Source organism: Eurosta solidaginis, chromosome X (assembly GCF_040869045.1).
Source record: "Eurosta solidaginis isolate ZX-2024a chromosome X, ASM4086904v1, whole genome shotgun sequence".
NCBI lineage: Eukaryota > Metazoa > Arthropoda > Insecta > Diptera > Tephritidae > Eurosta > Eurosta solidaginis.
The window spans coordinates 47009605-47029295 of record NC_090324.1 but is presented as its reverse complement, the minus strand read 5'-3'; the positions used below and the strand labels follow the sequence as shown (position 1 = coordinate 47029295).

At 39.8% G+C, this 19691-nt stretch overlaps 1 pseudogene; it reads left to right on the top strand.

Annotated features, from left to right (window-relative positions):
• The first annotated feature begins 746 nt into the window (after positions 1 to 746).
• LOC137234906 (exocyst complex component 4-like) lies at positions 747 to 19377 on the top strand (annotated as a pseudogene).
• The last annotated feature ends 314 nt before the right edge of the window (positions 19378 to 19691 follow it).

Below are 19691 nucleotides of genomic sequence, written 5' to 3'. Positions count from 1 at the left end.
AGTTTGTCACCACCCAATCGTCCAATGCATAATTTATTTGATCGAGAATTGCAACGTGAACAACAGTATGATCTCAATGAATTGCAAACATTTGTGAATTTGAATTTTCCTAAATTAAATGACCATCAAAAACATGTCTATGATACCATCATATAAGCGGTACAAAATGAAGTCGGTGGATTATATTTTTTAGATGCGCCTGGTGATACGGGAAAAACATTTGTGATATCACTCATTTTGGCAGCCATTCTATCGCAACGAAAAATTGCTTTGGCACTTGCTTCGTCGGGAATCGCTGCTACTCTATTGGATGGTGGACGAACAGTGCACTCTGCATTAAAATTGCCGTTGAATGTGCAGGTATGCTTATATTTATTGATTGATCACTTTAAAATTTAATCGAAATTAATTAAAATGTAATTATTTTCAAATTAACAGGTGATTGAACATCCCACGTGCTATATTTCAAGAAATTCTGGGATGGCAAAAGTTTTGCAACAAGCACCAATTATTCTATTGGATGAATGTACAATGATGCATAAAAAGCGCTGGAAGCATTACACCGTACAATGCAAGATCTACGTTAGAATCAAGAAATTTTTGGTGGTGCATTAATATTATTGTCAGGGGATTTTCGACAAATATTGCCTGTGGTTCCACGATCAACATCGGCGGATGAGATCAACGCATGTTTAAAGTCTTCTCTTCTGTGGCGACATGTGCAAAAATTGACATTGAACATAAATATGCGCGTTCAGTTCCACAACGACCAATCTGCAGATCGGTTATCGAAGCAATTGTTAGATATTGCCAATGGAAAAGTTCAAGTCGATAATACAAATGGATTGATTACATTGCCGAAAAATTTCTGTACCATTCTCCAATCAACAGAAGAGTTGATTGAAAGAGTGTTTCCAAATATTGTTCAAAATTACAGGAATCACAATTGGTTGAGAGAACGCGCAATACTGGCACCAAAAAATTTACACGTCAATACAATCAATTTTCAGATTCAAGACAAATTGCCAGGTGCAGTGACATCATATAAATCTGTTGATAGCGCAATGAATGCAGATGATACAGTGAATTATCCAATTGAATTTTTGAATTCATTGGAACCACCTGGTATGCCACCGCATTATTTGAATTTAAAGGTTGGCTCATCAATTATTTTACTGCGGAATTTAAGTGTACCAAAACTGTGCAATAGAACAAGATTAGTAGTAAAAAAATTGATACCGAATTTAATTGAAGCGCCAATATTGACCGGAACAGCGAAAAATGAAATTGTACTAATACCACGTATTCCACTGATTCCAACCATGCCATTTGAATTTAAGCGTTTGCAATTCCCAGTGCGTCTATCATTTGTCATGTCCATCAATAAGGCACAAGGACAAACGCTTCAAATATGCGGATTAAATTTGAAGGAGCCGTGCTTTTCACATGGACAGCTATACGTGGCCTGCTCAAGAGTTGGAACTCCAAATTGTTTGTTTGTGCTCGTTTCCAATGGGCAAACTAAAAATATTGTATATCCAAATGTTTTGGATTGACATTAATAATTTTGAAACAAAATGCATTCATTTCATAAAAAAAATTTATAATCTTTCATTTCTTTTTTTGGTTGGTTGCTACGAAGTGTAACGGGGTCCGCTAGTAATTTGTAGTTATTGGTAGTCAATTTAGCCTCATGGTAGAGGCCTATTGCTTCATCACCAGAGAGACACTTATGTTTTGAAGCATTTACCTGCGCATTTTTCATATCTTTAGCATTGTCTAAGTCATCGCTTAGGTCTTTAGTAATGCTAGCAGCATCTTTTTTCCTTGCGAGCCTAAGGGCGTGTTCGGCAGCGAACACAATTTTCCTCCAAAGTGTAATTGTTAAGTATAAATTCTATTCTTTTTATTTTAGTTTTCAGCCCACAGTCTTGGAGGGTCGACCGAACTGTTGTTCTTTTGTAAAAGTTTCTTCAGCAGCATACGAAGGAGCATCTGGTTCCTCCAGTAGAAAAACTATATCCTCGCCATTCAACCATTGCTCATACTTAGAAAAGAACCGCTCAATCCGTTCACCAGCGAAATTCCACTTCTAATCAATTTTCAACATCAACAATTTTATGTTTCTTTTAAGTTCATGTTTCGCATTATCGGATATATAAAGGGCTATCTTTGTAAGTATGTTGCTATATATTTTTTCAAGTCTTTCATTTTGAGGGTAGCTTTGCCACAATTGGGAAAATTCTTTTCGTGAAATTATATAAGATGGAACTGAAAATCGAAAAATTAAAAAAATTAAAAATTACATATTTTTGCAAATTCGTGTGCTGCAATCGGCTTATATGAGCAGAAATAAGATAAAATTCTCTACAATATGAATCTACTTTTATTGAGTTACTAAGGGGTACCACTTTTTTTTTTTTTTGCTACTAATTTCAAAAATTTACAATTCCTTGTTGTTTTTTTAAGAAAAAAACACCAAAATACAAAATTAATGATAAATATTTTACCTGGATTATCCATGATCGTTTACAAAATTATGCTTTATATTAAATTTATTACCGCTAAACGCACTTAAACCGATTAATCAATATTACCCGAATTTCACAAATTTCCACACAAATGCACCGTTTGTCGAATATTGGTGGCAGCTAATTTCCCGAAATTTTGCACACACGACCTTTAGTAATTGCCCTCTAACATAAACACATTTTCGCTTTTATCTGTCATTATGACTTTTTCCACCTGCCGCCTTATAGTCGAAATACTGTGGGGCGCTGCGAATAGCTTGGGCTTACCGCATGGTCTCGGATGAAGCTGTCCTGATCGTTGTGGGGAAAGAAATGCAATATACGACAGCGGATCGCAAGCTAGTAGAGCTGCTTTTACCATGCATGCGCGAAAATAATCGATTTGACGCTGGCAGAAACAGTGGAACACAGCATCGTAGGAAAGGGAACTAGGGAACTAAACCCTGAACTGAATCCATTGTTGACGCGACCACACGGAGAGGTAGACTTTTACCTGACCCAGTTTCTAACCGAACACGGTTTTTCTCGCAAATACCTACACAGAATGGGCAAGGTTGATAACCGAGCTGCATGTACTGTGGGAAAATAGACGATAGACGCCACACCTTCTTCGAATGCATGCATTTCTCCGATTTACGAAGGAGGGTAGAAGAGGTACTTGCGACGTATCCCCGGGCAGTGTCATCAATAACATGCCCTGCCGAAGAGATGGATGCCTAACCCATTAGCGTGAGAGTAGCCATAGAGCTCACGTAGCGCGCACCCGTACCCGAAGTAATGCTAAACGTCGGAGGTTAGGTTTTAGTGGGTACCCCTTCATGGAAGAAGGGAGTTCCGGTCAGTGCATAAAGCATTTCTTCCTTCCGCGAAACGCAAACAAAATTATCCAAATTAGTAGGATTGATATCATCATAAATTCGGAGATAAAGCTAAAAATTTCAATAGCCGTGTGAATTTTCACACAGTGAGCTCGTCAAACGAAAGTCATCCGTTGTTGCGGCGACAAACAATGTGAATTTAGATATTTTCATCAGTTACCTATTAATTTTTGACAAAGCAAACAAACTAAATTTTCTAATTGATAGTGGAGTCGAAATATCTGCACTTCCAGAAGCAAAATTTCCTCATACTAAACGTTCTTCAGATCTAATTCTTACAGCAGCTACCGGTTCAACAATTTCTACATATGGCAAAAAGGGGTTGAATAAACATTTAGGGTTAAGACGATAGTTTCCATTAATAATAGTTGACATAGCTAAACCTATCATCGAAATCAAGAAAGGCCTTCAAATTCTTCAGTTGCATCACCTCGTCAACTAGTACCCGAAAAGAAGTAAATGATTGGCGTCCTTGTGGTGACTTTCGTAGGCTTAATGTTGTGACTCTTCCAGACCGTTACCCTTTACTTCACGTTTATGACTTTAATATGAACCTAAAAAATAAGAAAATATTTTCAAAATTAGATTTGGTAAGAGCCTACCATCAAATTCCAATGGCAGAAGAGGATATTTATAAAGATTCATCAATTAAAAAGTTAATGGGTTGGATTTTGTTTTCGCTTGGATTGATGATTTTCTAGTTGCACAACATTTTAAAGATATCGGTTGACTTTTTCAACGTCTAGGAGAATATCATTTAAATATCAAACCAATAAACTGTAATTTTGGCATACAAATGTTGATTTTCTAGGCTATAATATTTCGTATTAGGGTATTAAACCATCTAAAGAAAAGGTAATTGGTATTCAAAATTTTGAGCGTCAGAAGACAATAAAACAGATACAAAAATTTATAAGGATGGTTAACTTTTACAATGGGTACATACAAAAATTAGCGGAGTTTCCGTCAAAATTATATGATTTAATAAATCGAACGAGTAAAAAGGGAAACAAGACTTAAATTTGGGACGAGATGTCAAATAAGGCTTTCGAGGGCACTAAAAAAAGTTTGCTTCTGCGACATGGTTGAGCCAATTCAACAAGGAACCAAAACTTTCTTTAAAGGTAGATGCTTCTAACACAGAAATTGGTGGTGTCATGCATCAAAGATTTAATGCAAATTCGGAGCCTCTTGCATTCTTTTCAAGGAAGCTTTCTCAATCCGAAACTTAATAGAGTATGATGTATATTAGAACGATTTTCCGTCATCCCTTGTCAAATTTGGTTTTGAGACAAACCGGTGTCGCCGTTGTGCCATCATCAGTGTAGATTCTCATTTTGACCTGTTGTTGTCGTTTGTCCTGTATTTATAGTTCGTAAGTACATAAGCAGGTATTGTCAAGATTGATGCTTGTGTATATTTAGTTATGTGTATGTGCTGTGTGTTCATCCAGAACCGAGGATGGTTTTCCAAATAAAGAATCTACGGCATAAACTAAGGAAAAACAATATTGTCACAGCGAAAGCGGACAAAGGAAACACCACTGTGCTAATCGAAAAAGAGCAATATATATCCAAACCCGAAGATATCATAGAGGAAACGAAATGTAGTAGAATGAGAGAGGATCCCACAGATGAATACGAAAAACGAATCAAAGTTGCTATAAAAAATTTAACAAATATAGTAGATTCTAACATGGCACATAGATTGGTCCAAATGAACCCGTCAGCTCCTCTACTGATTGCGCTACCAAAAATCCACAAGCCGGACACGCCAATGAGGCCCATTATTAATTTTAAATCGGCACCATGTTACAAACTGTCCAAATATTTAAAAACGATATTCAAAGATACTCAGGAGCTAAGGAACGAATATGCAATAGCTAACACAACAGAACTAATAGAGATACTTGAGACCGTAGAGCTAACAAGGAACAGCAAATTGGAATCTTTTGACATAAAAGATTTATACCCATCTATTACCACTATCGGAGGCTTTGGACATAGTTAGCTCAACAATAGTTCATAATACAAAAAACAAAGTGAAAAGTATGCAAATCACAAATACGCTAAGAACCACTTTACGTCAAAACTATTTTCAATTCTACAATAAAATATATGAACAAACAAACGGTCTTGGAATGGGAAGCCCCACATCAGCAATTCTTATGGAAGTGTTCATGCAAAATCTGGAAGAAAAGTACATACTAGAGATGAAGTCCAAATCAGGCGTGTCATTTTATGCTAGATACGTGGATGACATAATATGCGTTTTAACTACTAATAACGAAGATCTTGTACTGGAGTACCTCAACAAGCATCACGGAAATATAAAATTTGCAATGGAAACCGAAAAAGACGGAGGAATCAACTATCTGGACCTCACGATAAATATTGATAAAGAAGCCAAAAGATTTAACTATGGTATATATAGAAAGCCAAAGGCCACCGACACAATAATACAAAATACCTCAAATCACCCCCAACAGGATAAAAATGCAGCATTAAGGCACTTGGTACATAGACTTGAAAGAACACCTCTTACACAAGAGGAATATAAGAGAGAACTTGAGGTCATATATAATATCGCTGCAAACAACGGATATAAAAAAGCACTAATAGATAAGCTCAGAAGGACAAATGGAGAACCAAAATGAAATAATGAAAAGGAAAATAATAGCTGGACGACTATGACATATACTGGAAAAGCAACATATTGTTACGAATATTAGCAACACTAAGGGGTACTGCCATCTCTAGGCCGATGCTAAGCAGTGACGTGAATTCACATCAATAATTCAATCATTATGTATCTACATAAACGAATCAATAATTGCGTCTACACATATGTACGTATACGAGCAGCGGAGAAGCAATGCACAAACACATGCATATATCTTATCTGAGTTGTCACAAGAGAGGGCAATAATTTGTGCAAGTATTACTCAAATGAGAAGTTATAAACGTAGTTGTGGCTGGCGATTTTGTAGCTGATAACTAACTAGTAGGTTCTGGAATGGAAAAGCCTAGAAGTATGCAATGAGAAATCAAAAAGTATAACAGGCGCTACAGTAGAGGCGAATTTTTAGTTTTCATTTGAGATATCAATCAGTTTGGTTATTAAGCAAGCTATTCGTTGCAAAGTTTGGGTGCTATCGTGAAGTACTTTAATAAAGGCCATTTTGCATTATTAAATATTGGAGTTATTTATTCAACAGTTTAGTGATTCGAACTTAGCAGAGGGTTGCAAATAAGAGGATTTGCAAGTAAATTCATTACAATTGGTGTCAGAAGAGGAATTGTTGAATAACTTGCAGAGGACAACAAGGACATGGCTAAGTTCAGTGAACTGAAGATGCAGCAACTGAAAAAGGAGTTGGAGAACCGTGGGTTAAATACAACCGGCAATAAGATCGAACTTCAAGCACGGCTACGAGAGGTAATTGAGTCGCAAGGAATTGATTTGGCGAGTTTGTCTTTTATCCTGATGGGGACGAAACAACAACAAAAATTGAAGAGAAAAACGATTCATCGCAGACAGTTACGAGCACAGACTTGAACATGATATTGGCTGCAATAACTGCTCAAACATCGACAGTGGAATCTCAGCTGGAATCGCAGGAGACACGTTTAACATCCAAGATGGAAGCACAGGAGGCACACATTTCATAAATGTCGTCACAAATGTCATCTCAACTGGAATCGCAAGAAACACGCATCACATCTAAGATTGAAGCACAGGAGACGCGTATTTCCGAAATGGCGGCACAAATTTCAGCACAGATATCATCTCAGATCTCCACACAACTATAAGAGCAGGAAGTCCGTATATCATCGAAACTGGAAGCGCTTATGGAAGAAAAAACAACCCAGTTTCATGAAGGCTTCAGGGGTCGACAGGATAAAATAGAGGCAGAGATGGATGCTTTGAAAGATAGGATCCAGGAATTACAATTAAATCGCCCGGCTGTTTCAGCGAGTAATCCAAAGGTAAAAACACCATCCTTTGACGGTTCTGTTCCTTTCCAGGCCTTTAAGCTATAGTTTGAGAAGACCGCTGCAGTGAAAAACTGGAATGCGGAAGATAAAGTTGCTGCACTCTTCGTAGCATTGAAAGGACCAGATGCCGAAATATTACAGACTATTCCAGAGTACGAACGGAACAATTATGACACAATGATGGCTGCTGTAGAACGACGTTATGGAAGCGAGCATAGAAAACACATATTCCAAATTGAGTTGCAAGACCTCTACCAAAAAGCATATGAGACATCGCAGGAGTTTGCTTCAGAGATTTAAAGATTGGCTCATCTTGCAAATGCGGACGCACCCGTGGAATACACTGAAAGGGTAAAAATCCAGAGCTTGATAAATGGCATACGAGATGTGGAAACGAAGCGGGCTACATATGCGAATCCAAAACTAACATTTTCTGAAACAGTATCCCACGTACTGACTCAGGAAACAGCTTCACTTTTGAGTAAACCCGCATACAAAGCTCACCGCGTGGAAGTGGAAAGGCCAGACTGGGTAGACACAATTTTGGAAGCATTAAAAGGAAAGCAGCAGAAAAACGATGGTGCCGTGAAATTCTTTAAATGCGGGAAGCCAGGGCACATTGCACGTTATTGCAGTACCAATCCTAATAGTTCCAACAATGCGGGTGCTCGTAAACGCAGAGCAGAAGGAGATGAACAAATATCCACGACCACTCAATCGTTAAACTAAAGCGAGTCAGCCGCAAGGGGCGACAGCTGGCTCCCTCAATTGAATGCCCCATAATCTCTATCTCGAAAATTGGAAGAAGATCAAGCAATCTTACTGTCGGAGGAGTGTGCATCCCATTCCATCATTCGATCAGATTTAGTCAACAAGAAGATAAGACCATTGCTTGGAGCAAGATTACGTACAGCCACGGGAGAGGACACAAAGGTAATTGGAGAAGTAAAATGTGAAGTAGCAATTGGGAACGTCACGGTACTACACAATTTTATAGTGGCAGGTATTGTTGATGAAATCATAATTGGAGTGGACTTCTTAATAATCCAAAGCATCAAAATCGATATACAAAGCAAGACGATGCGATATAAGAACATGGATGTGCCACTTAATTTCGGCTACGAGAGAGGCTACAGCAGTAAACGAGTGCTGGTGGAAGAGAGTCAGCAAATACCACCAAAATCAGAAGAAGTCATCTGGGCAAAGGTTGATGGAGATTGTGGGACAAACAAAGTGTGGTTGTCGGAGCAGCAAATATATCAGCACTGAACTTGTAGGAAAAACCCTGGTTATGACAAAACAAGATGTACGTATTCCGGTAAGAGTACTCAATGAGTTCAAGTCACCATTCAATTTGACCAAAGGAGCTATTTTGGGAAGATGCCAAGAGGCCGAAGTAGTAATTAACTGTGAACAGCTCCAGGAACACGTTTCATCTAGTAATACTGATCTTTCAAATGACATCACGGCATGGACGCAGGGGCTAGAGGAAGCCTATCAGAGTAAGGTAAAACAACTGCTCCTAAAGTACGCGAATATACTGACCAGGATGGTTCCAACCAGGCCGCACCAATGTTGTGAAACATCAAATTAACACTGGAGATGCGAGGCCGATCCGTCAAGCTCCACGTTGTGTTCCACTGGCGAAGCGGGAAGTTGTAAGTCAAATCATACAAGAAATGAGCGACAGCGGCGTCATCGAACCATCAGCTAGCCCATGGAGCTCACCGGTAGTACTTGTAAAGAAGAAGGATGAAAAAATGAGGTTTTGCGTGGACTACCGGAAGTTGAATGACGTTACGAAAAAGGATAGCTACCCATTGCCAAGAATTGACGACACTCTGGACTCGCTATCTGGTACGAAATGGTTTTCCACACTGGACTTGAAAAGCGGAAAGGGAACTCGTTCACTTGGATTAAAGCCGCAGCAGGATACGCACGCTAGTAAGTTCTTTGTTTAAACTACAAATATTTCAAACCCACAACAAAGATCACTCCAGCGATCATCACCGCCAGAACGCAGAGTCCCCGAATATATTAAAAGATAAAACTGTAGCAAGTGCATGTTTGCTTTTTAAACTCTAATTCTAATAATTTTTCTATTGCACCCTCCTTTGAAATAAAATACAAGTGTAATTTTTAATATTAATCACTGCCTTTTATTTCTAACCCCCCTGAGAGAAACTAATCTGGAAGCCGCCAGCTTAAGTTTTCACGGTCCATCAGCGCCAGTAAGGGAAGCAAGCCTAGAGGAAATACAGTCCACTAACCAAAACCATAATATTCATCGCGTTTTTAATCGTTGAGTACACAGCCATTCCGGACAACAACGGAATTTGTACAGGGTCAGAGTTCACCACTGAAGAATTTCATCAAATCACTATTCAAAGCGTTTGGTTAAAAGGTATGTGTTCAAATTAAAAGTGACACAAATAAAAAAGTGTTTAAGTTTTTTCAGTTAAATCACATGCGGTGATAAAAGATTTGCTAAAAAAGTGACACAAACGAAAAGTGTAAAACATATTTTTCTTTTCATATAAATCACATGCGGTGATTAAAAATTACTGAATAAACAGTGTTATTACAAAGCCTTTTGTCTATCCAATACTCTCCCCCACCCGTGGTAAGAGGTATTGGACACAGCCTAAAGCTAGCAATCAGTGGCATAAAATTTTAGTAACTGTCCTTAAAATGTTCCACTGCACTGCACTTTCGGTTCCTGCAACCATCGCGTTTATAAATCATTAAACAAATTTTGAGCTTAATCATGACAAAAGGTGCTTGTACAACTTCTATGACACCAATTTGGTCGTTCTTAGAATATTGAAAAACTCGCTAACATAGTGCTTTCTGCTCGTTAAAAATTTAAACGCGCAAACACAAACGCTCATATTGCAACAGACCATTTATTGGCTCTAGCTACACGCGTTAATTGTGGCAAGCAAACTTTTCTTTGAACACTTAGCACCAGCAATATTCATTTTAGCGGAGGAGACATAACCTCACATATTATATTGCACACCTGTTACACATACAGGCTCACTGGGTTTTCCTTTTAAATACAATATCTTCTTTTTCTTTAAAATCAATATAAATTGGGTTCGAGTCGTTTAATCCTCACATTTATATTCGATTTTTTTGTTCACTGTATTTTTATATCACATATTTATCATACTTATATCACACACACGTATATAATTATTTTTCATAAAATCTGGTAGTCAGTGGCGAAGAGCTGAAAATTACACTTTCTTGCATATACATATATATATATTTGGTTATAATAAATTAAAAAAAAAAAATCATAAAGAGATGATTCCAAAATTTTTCTTTTGAAAATTTGTTTTTGACTGGTGGTGTTAGGTTATTGAAACCCTTCCCTTTCCTTCTGAGCATCAAACTTAAATTTTCTAATTAGGCCCTGCATAATAGCTATTCTCTGTTAGATTATAAACGATATGGAGAAATTCATTAAAGCAGCTGATGAAGTCGCACAGTTTGAGGCTGAGTTCAACAACAGACCTCAAGCTGAACACACAAAATATACTCTAGCCATTCACCAAGAAGAGTTAAAAAATAATTGGAGAAAGGCAAAGCTAGCTTATGAGGATCTCTTGTACTCTGAACCGACAGAGAAAAAGGTGTTAGCGCAGGCCAAACCGAAATACCAGGCAACGTATTCCGTATATGTACGCGGCAGTTCAACCATGGCTGAATCAATAGCAAAACTAAATAAACGCGATAAGGAGGGAGAAGATGCACCTGACCCAGAACACAGCATGCGACTACCTCCGTGCGATACGGATGTATTCAAAGGTGACTACCTCTCTTGGCCAACGTTCCGTGACATGTTCACGGCAATATACATACGAAATAAGCGCCTCACCCCAGTTGAGAAGTTATTTCACCTCAAACAAAAAACAGAGGGTGAGGCAAGGGATATAGTTAAAAAATGTCCCCTTACAAATGATGGGTTTGACACAGCGTGGAAGAATTTAGGGGAAAGATATGAGAATAAACGAATTCTCGTCAATACCCAATTAAAAATATTATTCAATCTTGAAAGCGTAGAAAGTGAGTGTGGCACCGCGATTAAAACACTTCAGCGGGAAATAAATAACTGCATCTCAGCCTTAAAAGCTCATCAAATTGAGATAAGCAATTGGGATGCGATATTCACATATCTATGCTCCACCAAACTACCCGAAAGCACGCTAGCTTTATGGGAACAGACCATAGAGAATAAAACTGAAATATCAAAATGGGAAGATATGGATACATTTTTATCGAATAGGTTCCAGACCTTGGAAACGGGATTAACAGGTAGAAAAAGTACCAAAGCTCCCAAACAACCACCACCCAAACATAATAATGATTCCTCTCAAAAGAAAGTAGGCGCTTACCAAGCAAATGTAGCTAGAAACACTTGCAGATACTGTAAGAAAAATAACCACAAGCTGTCACAATGCCAAAGCTTCCAACGGATCTCTGTCGTAGACAGAGTAGCGTTTATAAAAGGCAGTAGGGGGTGTCTGAATTGCCTCTCAGCGAAACACACAGTTTCCAAATGTACGTGCTCCTTTAATTGTAGCATTTGCCATCTAAGGCATCATACACTCCTGCATATTCAACAAAATGCGGGCACAAGTGCAAAACCAACCACAACCCAACAAACACAATTAGATCAAAGACCATCTACCTCGGCACAGGCTCAGGCCAAACGTCAGTTTGCCACGGAAAATAATCAACCAACCAACTTCAATTCCTGTTTCGTGAATACAAGCAAAGGGGTTCTATTAGGCACTGCACAAGTCAATATTTTTTATAACAATGAACACTTTTCGGCTCGCGCCCTAATAGACTCCGGATCAGAGTGCTCGTTCATTTCGGAGCGACTTAAGAGAAGGATAAATTTGCCCAGTCGGAAGCTAAATGCACAAATGTCAGGGTTAACAACACGGTGTCAGCCCAAGTGAAATAGGCATGCTTCATTCAGTTGAGGTCATCAATAAACCCGAATGTACGCATACACACTACGGCATTGGTTTTAGCCCAGCTCACTGGCAATCTGCCAAGCTGTCAAATTGACCCCATGACACACCAAGTTTTCCCGGACTTGGTGCTAGCAGATCGGAGGTTCTTTGTGAATGAACAAGTAGATCTTATTCTGGATGGGGATATTTACGCATAGATAATGCTAGGCGGTATACGAAAAAATGTTTTAGGCACCCTCCTTGCGCAGGAAACAGTATTTGGCTGGATATTAACTGGCCAAACAGAAACCGCCAACCCAGCCGGCAGGTGTGTGTCGTTTTTTAATGAGGTATCGCTGGACAAACAAATAGCGTCATTTTGGGAGCTGGAAGACATTCCCAGAAACCATATTTATACCAAAGACGAAAATTACTGCGAGGAGTTGTATCAAAAAACCACCAATAGAAATGAGGATGGCAAATATATCGTGTCTTTGCCTTTTAAGCAGGATTTTAAAAAGGGTATCTCATTAAGACCGTCGCTAAAGAGTGCGTGCTCACAATTTTTCAGAAACGAAACCCGGTTAGCGAAAAATCCCGAATTGCAGACGGAATATAACCGAGTCGTATCAGAATATGAAACATTAGCTCATATGGCACGAGTTGAAGAGCATGTTCCGGCAGATACATGCGACACCTATTTTTTATCCCATCACGCAGTAATTAAGGAAGAAAGGACCACCACTAAAGTGAGAGTTGTTTTTAACGCCTCCTGTCCCACTGCTAATGGAATCAGTTTAAATGATGTCCTTCATTCAGGCCCAGTCCTTCAGAGTGATCTAACAATTCTCATACTCCGTTGGAGATTGTTCCGATACGTATTCGACAGTGACATCGAAAAGATGTACCGGCAGATATTGCTAGAGCCCAGGGACACCAGGTATCAACGCATCGTCTTCAGGTCATCCACCAGCGAACCCATCAGCATATACGAATTGAAGACGGTGACCTTCGGAGTAAACTGCGCGCCCTACCTGGCCATAAGGACCCTTCTTCAACTAGCAGAGGACGTAGAGGAAACCTATCCCATCGCATCGGACATCCTACGACAGTTTATGTATGTCGACGACGTTTTAGCGGGCGGACACACCATTGCCACCGCCACGAAGGCAAGGGACGAAATTCAAGCGGCATTACAATCAGCCGGCTTCTCCCTCAGGAAGTGGACTTCCAATTGCGACCAGCTACTGGAAGGTATTCCAAGATCGCATTTATTAAACGAAAATTTTTTAAATTTTGAATTTTTTTATTTTTCTGCAAAACCCATCGATAACCAAGTAGTGTTCACAAAGAGAACAATATTATCTGCTATAACAAAATTATTTGATCCACTAGGTTGGCTAGGGCCATTTATTATTACCTCGAAAATCATTATGCAAGGTATTTGGCTGGAAGGCACGCGCTGCGACGAAGCCGTGTCTCCCGCGATATTAGATAGATGGCATGATTTTTTAGAAAGCTACAGACATATTGAAAGTATTCGTATACCACGTTGGGTACAGTTTTCCCCGGTAGCGAGCAGCGAACTACATGGCTTCTGCGATGTTTCCGAGAAAGCATACGCAGCCGCAATATACCTGAGGGTACAAGTTGATAATCATGTGTTCGTAAATCTGCTCTACGCAAAAACCCGTGTAGCCCCGGTGAAGACTATATCTCTGCCCCGCCTTGAACTATGTGTCCTGCTAGCAGAAATAGTACAGTCAGTCGCGAAAAATCTTAATTTTAACAACCCTACCACCTATCTATGGACGGATTCGGCAATCGTCCTTGCATGGATTCGCAAGCCCCCATGCTCGTGGTCCACTTTCGTTGCCCATAGGGTGACAAAAATAATCGACAAAGTAGGGAAAGAAAACTGGCTTCATGTCGACTCAGCATCAAACTCAGCAGATCTCGCAAGTAGAGGTATACCCCTGTGGTGGAGGGCCCTTCGTGGCTTCATGAAGATAGCTCAAATTGGCCTACCCAAGAAACAGAATATACCACCACGTCCGAAGAAAAGCGGGTCCAGGTACACTCGTCAATAGTAGACACAGACTCTGATATCCTAACAAGATTTTCTGACCTCTCGAGAGCTTTGAAAGTACTATCCTACGTCTGGAGATTCTTTCAAAGAACTAACCCAAAAACAAGAGCCTCAGTTCAGGCGAATTCTTGCTCAATTTCGTCGAGAGAAATAAAAGCAACGACCCAACGTCTGATTGTTATCTACCAAAAGAGGCATTATGGGGGTGAGTATTCAGCTTTAAAATCTAAAAAACTCATTGGAGCAAAGAGCGAGGTACTACCACTGAACCCATTCTTAGATGAAAGGGGGGTTATGAGGGCAGGCAGCCGCCTCGAAGCTTCCGAAGATATCCCGTACAACGAGCGACATCTAGTCATTTTGCCGTATAAATGCCAGTTGTCGCGTCTTATTGTAAAGTTTACCCATAGGATCTCACTCCATGGGGAAAACCAACTGATGCTACGCCTCATCCGCACGCAGTATTGGATGCCACGGATCAAGAACATGATAAAATCGACAATCCACAATTGCAAGGAATGTACGATTTACCGAAAACGTGTTCAAACCCAGCTAATGGAAATTTTACCCAAGGAGAGAACTACGTACTCACGGGCATTCACAAACACAGGAGTGGATTTTGCGGGACCCTTCGATATAAAGAACTTTCGAGGACGAGGTTGTAGAGTGTCGAAGGGGTATGTGTGCTTGTTCGTTTGCTTTGCAACGAAAGCGATTCACCTGGAACCCACCTCCAACCTCAGCACCCAATCATTTTTAGCAGCATTTGCGAGGTTCGTATCGCGAAGAGGCTGCCCTAGTAAAATGTTTTCCGATAATGGCACGAATTTTGTCGGGGCTTCTAGAGCACTTAAAGCGGAAATGAAGGAATTCCTACAAAATACCCGCGATAACACCCTATCCAAGTACTCCCATCAATCCATATCGTGGCACTTCATCCCCGCATCAGCTCCTCACATGGGGGGACTGTGGGAGGCGGGAGTGAAAAGTTTTAAAAGCCACTTCACAAAAATCGCTTCAAGTTGCAAATTCACCTTTGAGGAGTTTGCGACTTTGCTATGCAGGATCGAAGCCTGCCTCAACTCCCGACCATTGAGCCCTGCGTCAAACAATGCATCAGACCTGGAGCCACTAACCCCAGGTCACTTTCTGGTAGGACGACATATCTTATCTCCACCAGAATCTGACGCCAGAGAAAACTCTGCCTCAATCATAAATCGATGGCAAAAGTTAAAATCCCTACATCACTCCTTCTGCAAGAGGTGGAAATCGGAATACCTCTCTGAACTGCAGAAAAGAAACAAATGGAGATTTCCCAAAACGAACCGGGGACTTGGTCGTAATAAAAGAGGATAATTTGTCTCCAAATGAATGGAGACTCGGACGGGTGGTCAAATTACACCCAGGACCTGACGATCGCGTCAGAGTGGTCGATATCATGACGATGAAAGGCCAGATAACCCGACCCTTAGTAAAACTCATCATCTTGCCCTGCAATTGCAGAAGAATCTGCGGCATCCAATTAAAAATTCTTTCTATTGTCTTCCACTTCACGAAAGACCAAACTAATGAGTCTACGTCGTGAGCCGCCCAACTTATAAATCTAGTGGAATTTCAACCAGTGAACTGACAACCTTATCGAAAACAGACGGAGTAAAAGCACTTTTCGATAGCATCAAGTTGCCTTGAATGCATGTTCAAATATTAAAAAAAGGGGGGGAAACACAACTGTCGGCCTTTACGCGCTCCTTCACCTTTCAATGGTGATTTAATACCTGTATTTAAAAAACTATCCATACCAGTGAAATTCTCATATTCATTAAAAACGAAAGGGACATTCAATAAGACACTTTTGAAAAGGCGTATATTTAGCAATAATAGCAGCAAAAGTAAAGCGGGTAGCTTGAATTTAATGTTGGGAAAGTCAAATTCAAATTCTGTAAATAATAAAAGTAGTCTGTTCAATACAAAATCTTCTACAAACACAATAATAAAAACAACCACCGTCGACAATTCAACATGTTCAGTCGAACTTTCAACCTAATGTGTGACGTTTCAGCAAAGCAATTTTCTCAAGTAATCAACGTCACTACTATCAAAAATCACAAAAGTCTCAACAGTTTATGCCACAGCATTAACAAAAATTAAATATCGATTTGAATAAATTAAAATTTACAAGCGATGAGGTAACACAAAGCACAACAAAACCTCCGCGCGGAGTTAAATATGGAAAAGATGAGTCGGGCTGTGGATTCCTCCTTAACGTCATCAAGTCACTTGGCTTTAGTGAGACTACGGAGGAGCGACAACAAGAAAAACTCAAAATTGAAAAAGAATACAAGCGTTCCGATCAACGTTTAAATGAGTTAGTATCACGCCATGACCAACAACTGACTCAGGTTTTGCCATTATTCAGTCAAGTATCGAACGAGATAACAGCAAGCCGGGAACGTATACACGGTGTAAAGGAAAATCTGGGTGCTTGCAAACGTTTGTTGCAGTGTTGACATGAAGAGCTTGTAACGCAGCTATACAAAAAATTCCGCTGCAGAAGCATTCTCCACTTTTCAGCGCAGCAAGTCGAACCGTTTAAATTCGAGTTTTACGCGGGGTATTGATGCTCGCCGTCCCACAGATCGAATAGAAGCTAATGCACGTGTACGTATAGCGCTTATGGAAATGACTCAAGGATTCGATATAGACAAGTCCGAAGTGATTGAAGATGTGGACTTAATTGATCCAGAATTGAGTATGACCTATTTTATTTCCATTATAGTAGAGTTTTGGGATGTTGAGTAAAGTACCGGATTCGTTTGAGGTATTACGTGTACAAATTCAAACACAGTTGCTGGAAGTGGTACGCCAAGCCACGTATCATTTAATTTCGTTCAATTTAAATACAAATGGACGCGATAATCCCTTACTCACACTGCTCGAAGTCATCGTTAAACAATTTAAAGCTATAGCGAAGACACATTCGTTGTTGTTGAAAAACTATTTGTCCGTAGGACAAAGGTCTGCTGTGGTCGGACCACAGCTATACGATTTAACTGATTTTTAGGCAAGAGCACAGTCTGTGCTACGATTGCTGTTAACCGATTATTTGGACATACAAAATGCTTCCGGTGATAACGCTACACGGTCGGCATTCGCTGAACCAACTAATAATATTAATTCTTATTTCCTCCGACGCAAAGTTCCAAGCACCAAAAAGTCGCTCTTCAAATTTGATAAATCATCACATTCCACTGCAACAGAGTGCTGGCCAAACAATTGGGGATGGTACCGTAAAAGAGCATCGACGTAAAGCCTCTGATGCCTCCACAGATGACAATCTGACAGCCACAGCACTGGGAAGTGGCGGCAGTGGCAGTGGCAGTGGCAATTTCGCGCATACGAAACAGCACCGGGAAAATTGCTTATTGTAAGGCCGATCAAAGTGTGATTACGAAGGTATATTTAACACTTCTGACCTATATGCGAGAAGTTGAAGGATTCATAAGTGCAAACCTGGACAACCATGCCGTTTACATGACTTCATTGGTAATTACATTAAGGATACGTTCCTTTCCAAAGGGCACTATCCTAATTTGCAATTAACCATCGAATCTCTATCGAAAAATCAGGATGCTTGGCGCACGATTATTACGCCAGAAGAAGTGAAAGTAAAGGGCTTTTCTCGTCCACTACTGCAGTCCACTGCCATGGCAGAACGGAGTTTGCAAGAGACCAAAAGGCTCATACAGGTATTGCCATGCTATTCAGATAAATTATTGAAAATGGTACGCGCGCTATTGAAGACATATCGCGAGATATCACAAACGGCTTATAGAGGTGTTGTGCAGCCTGACTCTGAGGATAAGCGTATTTATAGTGTAGCTTGGCTGAAGGATGAAGATATTAGTCGGTTTTTAAAAAACACTTCCCAATTGGACCGATTTAAAGTCGTCTAGCCACCGTGTAAAACACAGCAAGAAGCTGCAACGTAACAATTTCGACGCCTCCGCGGAGGAAAGTCCCCTACAAATAGAACAACGTAATATACGTGAAGCTGAAATGCTTACTAGTAACTTGGGTTAAGGTGGTATTACACGCAAGAAATTTTAGCTGATATAAGTATACTAAAAGAACTTTCCGTACTTCAAGAGAGTATGGAATGGTTTCCTGGGCGCGTATCGGAATTCGCGAACGAACGACGCAAGCCTTAAGTTAATGGCCTTAACATCTTAACGGTCGAATGCACGGCTACACATCCGACAGCAATAAAGGATGGCACAATTAAAGGATTAACTAATTTAGAGCTGGAGATCGATGAATTAGCCAATACATGTTTGTTGGTGTTACATTTGGACGTACGCGTGCAATGTTTCCATTATTTGCGAACTAAGCCCGCCAACAAATCCCATCGTTTTATGGGAACAAAGGACGATGATATTCTTGAGCCCGACCGACAGGTGCAAATGTTAACTAAGTGTTTATAAGAAATGGATGAAGCCTTCAGTGCGATACTACATCCACGCAAAACGAGGTTTTTGAAGGATTAGCACACTTGGCCGCACATATACTTATTCAAACCTATAACTATTTGGAGCACATCGATCAGGCGCAGTGCAAAGTATGTGTCGCAATGCGCTAGCATTATAACAAACACTCAGCAATATTACAGCATCGCGTGAAGTAGCATTGGATTAGGCGAAAAACCTTTAAGAGTTGCTATGCAAGGAACCAGATGATATTCTAACTAACATCGTTGAGAAAGGAGCTCAGTTTACCGAAATGCAATATCTAAATGCACTGCAATGACCGTGTAAGGCGCGCGGCATAGTAGAAGCAAATGTTATAGCTTCATATCAGCAAAACTTATCAGACATTTTGGGTACTAAACCATCTATTGGCATCGTTGTTTAACTTTTTCTGTTGTTTTGGTGTTAAGTTAGCCACACCATAGAGATAGAAATTATTTGCTCAAATAATTAAGGCTTCGTTTTGCTTAACGAAATGTACAGAGAAATCAGTGTGCTTTCCTTTGTGTTTTTTAAATTAAGGCGTAATTGCCCATTGCAAAAGCAGGCTTATGATAAGTAACACGTCATATTTACAAATAATGTATGAAAATATTAAGATATGCGCAGGCATAACCTTTAGTGATTCACCTTAAAGGACTGTTCGGTTAATTATTAGCTATTACTATATACATATATACAAAATACTAATAATATTAC